The sequence below is a fragment of the Balearica regulorum genome, chromosome 19, assembly GCF_011004875.1.
Source record: "Balearica regulorum gibbericeps isolate bBalReg1 chromosome 19, bBalReg1.pri, whole genome shotgun sequence".
NCBI classification, from domain to species: Eukaryota; Metazoa; Chordata; class Aves; order Gruiformes; family Gruidae; genus Balearica; species Balearica regulorum.
The window spans coordinates 11,574,946-11,587,221 of NC_046202.1; the positions used below are offsets into that span (position 1 = coordinate 11,574,946).

Here is a 12,276-nt window from a genome sequence, read left to right on the forward strand (position 1 = left end):
AATTCAGAGTAAATGCTTCAGCGAGAGCGTGCCATCCACAATTTAGTCTCTCAACTGTTAAAATGTCAGATTCTCGCCTCTCAATTAAAGCAGGGATGGTAAAGTGGGACCTCAATAAAGAGGTTCTTCAGCGTAGTGTTCACGCTGAAGTGTTCGGATGCGTGTCGTGCAGATTATGAACCTTTTCATTATAGCACTTGTCCTGCGCCGGTTATGTACAGGTTTACCCCGTGGTTTCAGGAGAGTTTGGCTTTGCTGTTCACTCTCCATTTCTGATCGACTCCTGAACATCGCAGCCTGCTGCTAAAGAGCAGCCTCCTGCACTTGGCTCTGGCAACCAATTTGCTATTCTGCGCTCCGTCCTTAGACCGTTAAAATCAACACATGTGTTTTTCTGATTAAAGGCAAAAGTGGAGTGGAAGTGCTTTTGGCTCTTTTGGCACGCGGTGCTTTGTAGAAAGAGAGGGCATAATTGTTATTCCGTGTAGTAAAACTGGCAGTGATTCCTTCCACATGCCTTTAATTTTTGTCTTTCCTTCCCACTGGTAATTTTGCAGAAGCAAGAAGCCTCTGCAAAGGCACTTTAAAAATGCAATTTAAATTAATACTTATTTGTCCAAGAATCAGAAAGCAGTTTGGATTAGAAGGCGTGGAGCGTGTCCTTATGATATGAACTCATTGCAACTCTTGGTTTGGTTCAACAGTCTTTGGAATCATCTTGGATCTGTAGGAGTTTGCAGATGATCCACTGATAAAGGTTTCCTCACGAGTCTGACTTCTTCTCTAGGAGTTCAGACACTGACATCCACTCTCCAGTTTTTTCCAGACCATGGATTCAATCACAAAGTCTTGATTTGTTTAAAGCCTGCAGCGCGTTGGATGTCTGCCAGGGCAAACTGCAGATCCTTTCCCCCAAGGAAGCTGGTGCTGCTTCACTTCTAGGCAAAACACAAATAAAAGAGTCAGCCTTTTGGCCACAAGCGTATTATGGCGAGGGACAAACGCTTTGTTAGCAAAACGAGAATGGCAAAGCACTTGGGATTCCCTGTGTAAAAATGTCACCTTTCTCTAGAAAACGGAAGCGGCTCCCTCTCTGCTCTCTGCTGCATTTTTGGGCATCAAGCTACAAAACCGTGTTGCAGAGCTGAAAGACCCAACCATCTCCAATACCCCTCTGCACACCCCCAGCGTGGTGAGTGACGAACAGTCCCCTCCGCCTGCCGGCGAGGAGCCTGTGCCCATGCCAAGCCCGGGGTGCGAGGAACCAGCCTTCCCTTGACCTTCCCCTTGTGTCCTGGGAACCTCGCTGCCAAATTGGTTGTGAATTGCAAGAAAGCACCTGCAAATGCAACTAAACGAACATTGGCGCTGACTTCTCCAGTTTGACTGGGCGTAGTCAGTGAATGACGTTATATTCCTTAGGATGACAATTTGAAGGGGAAAAAGGTTCTGTTTTCCGCATTTCCTTTGCTCCCTGAGGATGCTGACTTCAAATGAGCTCCTGTCACGGTAAGTGTGTGAGTGAAATCCCAGCTCTTCATCAGGTCCAGTTCTTCCTGGGCTGATGCTGCCTTTACACATGGTTAAGCCCGTTCATCCCAACTTGCGCAGTTGCCTAATTATCGGATGCCAGAGGGCGCAAGCTGGCTGGTGATGTGCACTGCCTGCTGATGTGAGCGGCCTGTAATGCAAGCACTTTTTTTTTTTTTTTTCTCTAAACATTGAAGAAGGTGAACTCATGCCACCAAGGAGCTTGCTGAGAGTTTTGCCAACAACTTTAAGAGGGCCTTGAATCCAAGTTCTCCATTTAGAAAATCAATACATTTAAAAAAAACAAAACCAAACCAACACAACCAAAACCCCCAAACCCAACAAAAAAATAAAAAACCCTACCTAAAAAACCCAGAAGAAACTGGCTGAGTGGGTTCATGTTGGGTTCCATCCAGCAGAAGTCAGGCCGATGCTAGGCTGTTGTGCTCGGGCTTTGAGCTTTGTACCGCCTTGAAGTCTGTGGATATTTATAACAATTTTGTTGCGTGCACTGTGATCAGTGTTGCTTTACGCCACCTTTTCGAAGAGCTCTGGCATCAGAAGCACTGGTCCCTGACCTGTGCACATGCCTGGGAGGAAACGCACAGAGCCTTAAAATTTTGATAGGTCTTTTGGTGGGATAAATGTTCCTGGATGGTTTGTGATTTCTGCTGTTGAAGCTGTTGGCCCTAAGTTGTCTGGCTCTTAAACAGGCAGTTTGGTTAAATCCCTTTGTAAATATTGGGACATCTGATTTGTGGTGGGGTAGATCTGCTCTAATCCGCATGGAGGTGAATCCAAAACTGCCTCTCCACCTCTGAGTTTCCTTACCTGGCAATCATCTTTACCAAGTTTGCTTTTCCATTTTGATACAGTTCTTCCCATATACATTTTTCTTTTCTATCTGTTTCGCTCAGTGTTTAAAATAAAATAAACCCCAAACCCTGAGAAATGAGAATGACATTTACTATTAAACGCTGGAGGCACAAAACGTATCTGTTATATTTCTCAGGAATTGTGCTCCCGTGCTATGGATGCGTGAAGGGTAAGATAAACCTGAGAGCTGCCCTCCCTCCGAATAGGCTCGTATCAAGTAGTTGTCAAAATAAATGCATTACTCAGCTTCTCTGAGGTGCTTACAGGGCTATTTCAGTGTGCTCTCATTTACCCACAAAGTGAAACTGCTCCATCTGTCAATAACCATTACTCACGTCCCTATTCTTAGTACCAGCCTATCGTGAACGCAAACGCGTTCGCCTAAATTCTGTCTGCAGAAATATCCGTGAAATTCCCAGTCACTTCAGCCTCCTGAATCTTTAACTTCAACACCCATTACAGCGATATATCAGAGAGCAACACGGGGCTGTGCAAAACTAATCACGAGGTCAGTCGTCAGCCAATGCAAGGTATTTCTGACAGTACCTTGAATTTAGTATTTAGGAGGAATTTAGGTTCAGGGGGTACTTCTGAGTGTTTGAAGGAAACTAGGGCCGGCTGGTGAGTTCTGGCTACGCCGTAGGTTTGAAAGTGTGAAATAACGCTGTCGTGGAAGAGGTGCTGTGTGGCCGCATTCACCAGCACAGCTCGGCGTAACGATGGCATTAATCTCTCGCTGCTTTTATTCATGTTGTTTCTTAGGGGCCAGCTGAGCCGACAGGGACTTCAGCTCTGTTCCTACCTGTCAAGGAAATTACTTTTTAACTCTACTTTGTGATAGCGCACAGTTTCATTTCCGTGTTTGTCCCCAGACGCGTGGTTTTGGCTTGCAGCATCTTTGTTATAGGCAATAATTCACCAAGAGAGGTTTCTCTGTTGATTTCTGGGGTTTGGCTGGAGCGTTCAGAGAATAAAAATAACATTTCAGCCCTAAACAGAGCAGGTTTGTTCTAGAGTGATGCTCACATGCATCGCCCTCAGAGCCCATCTTCATACCGTCACCACCTTTAAAAAGTCAATTTAACTGTAATATTGCAGTTTCTTTCATTTTGCAGGTGATTGAGCCAAGTTTAGAAGCTGGAGGAGTAATTTGGTGTAAGCTCTGCATTGGAGAGATGCTTTTGGGGGTTGTGTGATTAAACACGAATGTGTTCGTTGCAATGTCGCACATCTACATCCCAGAAGGGTGAGAAGGAGCCGCGCGGTGGGGATGGGACGCAGGCAGCGCGTGGTATCTGCCTCTCGAAGCCCCGCCTGGGACTGGTCTGTGCAGATGTGTGTCAGCGCGGATGTGTGCTTTGTGCAACAGACGGGCTGGGGGCACAGCCTCCCCCAGCTGGGGTTTTGGGAAGAAAGGAAATGAAACAGGGATGCTGATTTTCCTGTTCTAGGACCCAACACGCTGCCCAAGTCCCATTTTGGGTACTGCAGGGTCTTTGGCAGCTCGGAGCAGAGTGAAGGATCGGGGTGGTTGAATCCTGAATCCTTCAGCTCCGGCTTGGCACTTTACCCGGGGCACGGCTTGTTGCCGCGCTGGGCTGAGACTTGTGTCCGAGGCAGAGAGAAGTTTGTTTGCCTGTGACATTTGTTCGCTGTGATTTTTATGCTAGGTGGAGAGGAGGAACATGACTGCAAGTCAGCCGCTTTGCTGCCCTTGAGAAAAAACATATTCACATTAAAAAAAGAACAGTAAATAACATGTTCCTGTTAAGTGCCTGTTAGTTATACATATTACATCTAAAAGTAATTATCATTTAATTAGCAGTCTGGCAACAGTGGAAGGAGATGAAGTTACAGTTACATCACATTTATTACTGATAGCAAGCGAAGGGCCGTATTCCTGATGCAGCAATTCCTGCAGAAGCGATTTGGACCGGCACATCGGCGAGGGTGAGCAGCCCCGCGAAGCCAAAGCCCCGGGGCTGGGGGCTGCAGTGAGCGGGATGGCAGGACCCAGAGGTGGTACCAGAATGTCCCCGCTGCAGGTTTTCCGTAATCGGTATCTACTTGGTCCAGTCCCATTTGAAAACCAGTGGGATTTGGATTGGGGTTCAATATTAGATCAGATGGGCACGTGAGGTCTTTAACACCCAAACTCTGGTTTCCATCCTGGGTATTTCTAAGGATAAGCATTTGGTCTGGGTTGGTTTTTTTTTTTATCTTTCCCTTTTCCTGCACTAAACGTTTTGTTGTAAGTCAGGGGTCGGAAGTGCCAAAAGATCATGCGTTAGAGGAAGTAAAGTACGAGAAATCTTTCACCTTCATAGAGGTGAAATCCTAGCATTCACCTGCTGTCGTGTCACTGGGTACAAATGCAAATCCTCAAATCTAGGGCTGTATAAAAACATTGTCTTCTTGAGGGGCTGGGACAGGGTTTGAAGGTGTCGGCTGCCTGGCTGTGTGTGTGAAATCCAAGCATCCAGGAAGACGGGTGAAGGCACCTCCGTTCTGCTCGGAGCTGCCCAGGGAAGTGGATTTCAGTCACTGCCAATGAACAGAAATGAGGTTTTAAACTACTTCTGGCAAAACTTTGAAGCCAGTCCCTGTCGTTGCCCTGGGAAGTTCTGCATCTCTAACGTGGAGTAAATAGGTCTGATTTGCATAGACAAACACTGCCCTTAGAATGAAAAGTTCATGCGGGATTGAAAACGCCTGAACAAGCTGCCCGGGAGGGGACTTGCCACTTGCGTTGAAGAGGCGACTGATAGTCAATAGTAGTAGGAGACCGTGACCTTCTGTCAATTAATTTTTAAAGGTGTGCGCTCTCCTTACCTACGTGGCGTTAAGTCACTGCAGCTTCCCCGTGCGCGGGTGGCGTGGTGATACACAGCGTGGGGAACAGACTCCGGTTTACTCTCACCCCCCGGCTCAGATTAAAATTGCAAACTACTTTGTTTTGCTAGAATTTTATCTCATGTTGGTTAACGTGTTTTAACTAATGAGATATAAGAAAACATCTATTTTCCTAGCGGAGACAAGGCTTTGTAGCTTAGCTCCTGGGTTTGATTACAAGATGTGCTCCGGCTGGATAATTTCCGTGCAAGTAAGATGTAACAGCACTTACCAGATCTGCTTTGAGTGTAAGACCTTTAGGGGACCAGTCATAGAGGAGAAGTAAAACCAGGTTAACTAAATACCGTGCCTTTCTGGCTCTTCATCCATGCTAATCTGTGCTCCCCTTTGCATTCTGTCTTGCTGAACAATAGCTTTCCAGGCAGGGAAAGTATTTTTCTTGCTATCTTTTATGAATTTTTCGGTGGTTTCCAGTGTGAGCCAATGCATATATGAAAATCGTGTTCTGTTCTATCTCAGCCTCCGAAGCTGAGACACTGTGTTGCCTCTCCTGTAGGACTCTCCCTAATGCATCACTATGAGCAGTCGCTATTATTTCCCCCAATTCTGCCTTTGTGAATTAATGGGACACCATTAAGGGCGTGCCGATGTTTGTCAACAGGCAGTTACGCAGTGGGAAGGAGCCTCTTTCCCCCGTGGGCTCATCGCCGCGGGCCAAAGGCTTCGCACCAAGTGTGAAAGACCAGGTTTCCCCTGAGTGCCTGTCTCTGCGCTGCCACCAGGAATAGCTCTGCAGCTACCATCAAATTAGTGAAAATGAAGAGCCATCTTTTAAGTATATCCCAAGGGAGAATGCTGTAATTGCAACTATTTCCTCAAAACCTGAACAGAGACTGAGTCCCATTTGAAGGGTAATTATCAAATTTACTTTCTCCAAGGTGACTTCTTCAGGTCTTGTACTCTGAGTTACCGTTTTTAGACACAAAACTGCAAACCTCAAACGCTGTGCTGCAGCACTGCTCCCCCGTGTGCACAGAGAGCGCAGGGCCGGGACCATTGGAGTTAGCACCTTGCACCATTGCCGGCGCTCGGGGAAATGATGGAGAAAAGCCCAAAACGCCTTTGTGTGTGCGAATTCTCGTGACCGTGAGCGAGGCTCGCTCCCATCTTACAGCTGTTGGTCTGGAAGGGTTTCTTGAAGCTGGTGTCTTTTGCTGATTCCCAACAAGATGGCTGTGGGAGATGGTCGGGCCATTGGCACGTTGGCCTAAGTGTCTTCTGCTTCCAAGCAGCTGCCAAAACCGGGTAAGTCCGGATCCATGTAATGGAGATCTTTGAGGCTGGAGTTTTACTTCAGCTGACAAAATACGTACAGTTGGGGACTATGACTACCTGCACATGAGCATTTTGACAGCCAATAGCAGCCCACATCTGTACAAAAACCTCCTGCTAAAAGTGCCAAAGAAAACAGGAGCATGGAGGTGGGCGTTCAGACACCCGGTGATTTTCAGTGCTGGGACATCCTTGGATTTTCCAGAATATACGAGGAAGGAAAATGCTTTTAGGCAGTGACCTTGGCAGCAGTTTTTATCCTAGAGGGGAAATTTTACAGTTGAGTTACAGTCCTGAAGCTTGTACATGTAAATAGAGATCTGCTTCAGGTTCACACGCTGCATTTTAGCACCCGTGGGTGCCATAAGGGTGTGCACACAGCTCTCCTTGCTGCTGGTGGCTTAAAGCAAGGCGAGAAACAGCAAATTGTGTGCGTGATTCCTCGCTTACAAGGTTATTAACCAGTGCTTTTCTCACCGTAGATGACTTAAACTGGGGAGGGTTTCTGGCGTACATAACAATATCGGTAGTTAATTCAGCAGCCCCAATGTGGAAGTCACTGAAGTGATTTATAAATGCTTTTTCTCAAGAGCATCTAGGTATTATAGTCCTCTGACAGATGAAGAAACAGAGGTACAAAGAAGTTAAAGGCTTTGCCTGAGGTCCCAGAGTGAGTCTCTTCTAGACGTGGAAATCGGAGCAGGCACACAACAGCGACAAAGTCAAATCTGGCTTGAGCAAGGTCACAGACATGGGTAGACATAATAGGTATTTTAAAAAACACATAGTTTTCACAGCTTCTGTGCCATTAAAAGTTTAAGTCGTATTAATCTCCAGTAAATTCAGAAAAGACATTCAATCTAGCATCTCTTTTATGTGGTATCTCTTATTTTTAATTTGTTTCGCAGATTCTGTAGTACTTAGCAACAGTGGGAAAATAAACCCATTTGAAACAGACAATTAACCAAGGTCACTGGGGCAGGGAAGCTAGAGTTATTCAAGAAACAACTATTGCAGATGCCATCCTGGGGATAATATTAAGCAAGGTACGCTGCTGTGGGCTAAAATGCCGTTCCTTCGTAGAAATTTTATTACATTCTCGTGAAAGACATCCGGCTTTTATCTGCCCAAGCCATTACGCAGGCAGTGAAGGGAGGCTGAGAGCGCGGCTCCTGCCTGACTCCGCATCTGCATGTAGATGCCCCGCTGTAGGAGGCAGAAGCCATATTTATTTCTCCTTTGGAGATGCGCCCCGTGTGTGACATTAGTTTTTGGGCTGTTGTGATCAGCATCCTGCCCTCGCGCTTCTGCACTGCCATTAGCCGCCTGCCGCGGCTGCCCTGCTGCTCAAACACTCTTCCGTTACTGAAACTTCTTAAATTAATGAGCTGAAGTTCACTTTTAAAGCAAATACCGCTCCACAGCACGCATCCAGGCCCTCTCTGCCCTGCATGTTTGCTTTCGGGAGAAGCTGGGATGGGGCACCATGCGTTTGCCGTTGCGCCTGAAGAGCTTGTGGGGAAGGAGGGCTGCCGGGACTGGGCGGAATGGTGCTGCCTCATCCTTCTCCTCATCCTGTCCTCATCTTGTCCTCATCTTCATCCTCATCCTCACCCTCACTGGTGCCTCCTGGATTGGCCGAACACCGAGGACAGAGGAAGGGCAGCAAAGCGGCGGTGGGGTAGGGCTGATGAAGACTCCAGGCGAGGCGGGCAGGGCCAGGTGTGCCTTTGGCCTTGGCTCACCCTGCCTGGCCCCATTCCCCTGCACGGAGAGTTGTCCTGCCCCGGCGTAATCTCGTTTCAAAGAACAGGGTCTCTTCCAGCTCTGGACTCTGCCTGAACCTGAACTCCACTGGCCCGGTCAGGCTCCAGAGGGCAGTTCCCAAGGATGCAGATGGTCACCAAGCCAAGTACAATTGAAAAACGGGCTTGTTGTTTTCCAAATTTGTAATTAATTTGGTTCTTCTGGCCAGGCAGGCAGCCGGAGCAGGACGGCTCCAGCCCGGAGTCCCTTCATGAGCCCAAGGGGTCCCCGAGCCCGCGGGACACAGCTTGTTGCCAGTGGAGCAAAGGAGTTTGCATGGTCTCTGCCCCATGGAGGTCTACTGCCCATGGCCGGGTCTGGTTAACCCCATCTTAAGACCAGAGGGGTCAATCCCAGGTGCCACATGCTTGTATTTAATTTCCACACACGTATTCTCTTGCTATAAACCTGTGTTACACATCCCGGTCTTTATTTATTCTGCAATATGTTCATTGTGCCACAAATGGAGAAGCACAGAGGTGACGGCACTGATGGCTGTTTCTGTTTGCAAATTTGAGTCCTTAATTTCGTCTCTGGCCAAAAGAAAATCAAGTGTTTTATCACAGAGTGCCATGTAAAAATAACGATGATGTTCTCCCTGACCCTGGCATAGTTAGGGAAATAATTGCTAGACCACTATTTAAATCCACACATTTAATTTGACTAAATTCAATAGTTGACCTGAAATTTTCGACATATTCTGAGTTTGGTAAATTTAGAGGATAAAGCTCAGAGTTTCCCAGTGTTTCCTGCTCCCCCCGGTGACCCCCAGCTGTACCACGGAGGTGCAGACGGGCAGCAGAAGTGGGAAATTGTGCGTGTTTTGGACAAGTCTGAAATGTCAAAGTGGAAAAGAAGATGTTTGAGTTTGGTGTGTTAAATTCGGAACGGCAAATTTGGGAGAGGGACGAATAACCCCTTTCTGGGCAGGTAAGGACCATCCCAGGTGTGCTCAGTGTAGTCCTGTGGCTCCTACAGCAGTGGGAACGTGCTGTTGAAGGTAGAGCAACTCCGTGATTGAAGTTTATTAAAAACAACAGCGGTTTAATGGAAACTGGACACCCCAGCAGTTCTTAAAGTATATTCGCAGCCTTCCCGCGCTCAGCGGTATGACCGCTAATTATTTTTTTAATATCTTTTTTTCTACATATTTTATAACTTGCACTTTAGTATAAAATTGGAAGCAAAATCCAATTGTGTAGGAAAATTAATTTCCTGGAATTGAAGAAGCAATTTACTTGAGACTTTTTAATCATTAGATGGTAACTGTGCACTAAAGAAAGGAAGACCATTAAAGTAACTTAATAGACTAGGATAAACGCTTTTCCCTGTATCTTCTTCATCTTTATTTAGAGATTCATGCTGAGGATATTTCATAAAAGCTGCTCTTCTTGACCTTTCGTCACTTGTTGTATAGAGGAGCCAACGGAAATAATGGCGAGGAACTAAGGCTGTGGATTTCTGGATACAAACCCAATAATTCTGCTAAACATCTCTGTTCATTCTTTTCTGCCAAATTCCGCTTTTCCTTTCTCATTAAAGAAAGAATAGCTATCGGGACAAATAAAAATGCATTTAGCTGAGCTGAGCTGTGTGATTTTTAAAAACAAACTGTGTTAATGCTTTTAATTAAGGGGCAGAGGAACAAGAGGCTTTATCAGCGCTTTGTCTGCAGGCCATTATTTCATTGTGGATGGGCTATCTATTATTGTAAACGTCCACCTTTTTGAAGGATTTACTACAAAATCAAATGGTGTTTTTATTTAAATTGTTGAGCGCCGCTTGATTCCTCATTTATTTAATATGGAGGCATTGTTACCAAGAAGAATGTAGCACTTAATTTGTATTGCTTGAGGGACCTCAGACCCGCTCGGGAGCGCTGCTTTGCATGCTTCACCGTATCGCGCGCTGGAACCAGAATGTGCAGCAAAACGGGGAAGAGGAAAATTTGAAGGTGAAGTTACAAAATCCCCATCAGGCTGTTTCCAAGAGCTTTTTGGAAAGGATCGGTGACTCTGTGGTCTAGAAAGTGAAGTCACGCTGCAAAATAACAATCAAAAAAGCTTTCTTGGGGTACAACTCCCGGTGCATGGCTGTTGAGCGGCTTCCAGTTCAGAAAACCTTGCGTTGCTGGTGGTGAGTTCCCAGTCCTCCACGTTGCTGGATCAGAAATGCAGTTTCATGTGTCTGAAACTTTTCCCTGATTTTTTTTTCTGGCTTTAGCTGGTCTCTGAGTGCCTTTAACAGATCTAACAGGTTTTGACTGGAGAAGTCAGAGGTTCCCATGCTCCCCCACACCAGTTCCCAGTGGAGGAGATGAACTGGGTTGTTCATGCTCCGTGTAAAACCGGAGCAACTTACCCTTCTATTTAATTCCAGGAGGTATTCTAGGATAGTGGAGCTATTAGATTTGGCATCTCTAAGGTGGTTATCATTTCAGAAAGAATTGTTTCTGCTAATGGCAGTTAACTTGCTACAAATAAAGCAATAGAATTGAAATCTTAAGTACTAGAGTGGCAGCAAACCATGAAACATTATCCTGCTTATTGGAAGGAAGGCTGAGCTGGCTGTCAGGGAAGAAATCTATTGAAAAAATCCTCTGATGGATTCCAATTGTTACTAATTTAATATGGCAGCAGCAGTCAGCTGTTCTACCAGTCTATTAAAAGTATTAAAATGTCTATAAATAATAATACTTAAGTGGCTAGAACTCTTCATCCAAGGAGCTCAAGGGTTTCACAGAGATTAATTTGGGCGGCTGTTGGCAGAGCCGAGCTGTAAGGTCCTGGGGGGGTTACTGAGCCCTCTGCTGCCTGGGGAGCACCGGGGACCCCAGATGCTCGACGGGCAGAGACGGGCAGTTTGTGCGGTGGGGATGAGAGGTTGAGCACGGGCCTGATCCTCGCTGTCTGCGAGGATCTGGATCTGTAAGCTGCGTCGGGGTATATTCGAGGGTGCATTCCTCCTCTGCGAGCCGTAACTGCTTAGTTCAGCCTTGAACGTGCTCCACAGCACGGACATGCGTTGAAACGTGCTTTGAGCCGGGACTCTGGGGCTGCATTAAAATACGTGATCCCATTGCCCATTCCTACCTCCAGAGCAGGTTCCCTCTGGAGAACGGGTGTTTCTGAGTGGTGTGAGGTTTCCACGGGCTACCATTGCCGTTGCGCCCCGCAAGTCTTCTCCAGGCAGCACAAGCAAGTGTCCCCTATGCCCAGGCGAGGAGCTGCAGAGGTGATGGCCATCCCATCCAGCGTGGTGGAGCTTCCCCCAAGGTGGGGAGCTCGGGGGGGGCGGGGGGCGTCCCGCACCTCCCCATAAGAGCAGACCCTGGCAGTACCTTGGCATGGCTTAGCTGTAAAATTCATTGTCTCCTCCCTGCGGAGTCCCCTAAGTGGTTCCTTGTTTGTTTTTTTTTTTCTTTACAGCATGGATTCAAATGAAAGCAAGTTAAAGGGGAGAACAGTTTTTATATTTCTATTTCAGTACAGAAAAAACCCAGGGGGTAAACTTTCCACATACCATAACCGCAACAGATTAGTGTATCCCCAAGCAGCAAGAGCATAATGATACGGTTTTGTTCAGTGCCATGCTCTGTGGCAAAGTGTAATTTTATGGAGAGGGTCACAAGCGTTTAACCGCTCAAAAAATACCCTCCAACGTGATCTCGGCTTGCACGAATCAGAGCAGCATCCTCATCTCAGGGAAGCTCTATCAGAGGGAGATCTGGTCCCGTGTTTTGCAAGGTAACGAAGGAGGGACGGTGCGTGTGCATGTGGCAGCCAGCGTCGTTAGCAAACACAACCATCTATTACATCCTTGAAATTGCATAGTTATTATAAATTAACCCCTGACACTGAGTTTTTCCTCAGTCTTTCC

The 12,276-nt window shown here is 46.7% G+C and overlaps 1 protein-coding gene across 2 annotated transcripts in view; it reads left to right on the plus strand.

Moving 5' to 3' along the window:
• GALNT17 (polypeptide N-acetylgalactosaminyltransferase 17) overlaps window positions 1-12,276 on the plus strand; it is a 215,337-nt gene that overhangs the window by 124,090 nt on the left and 78,971 nt on the right. The gene's annotated exons all lie outside the window — the stretch shown is intronic.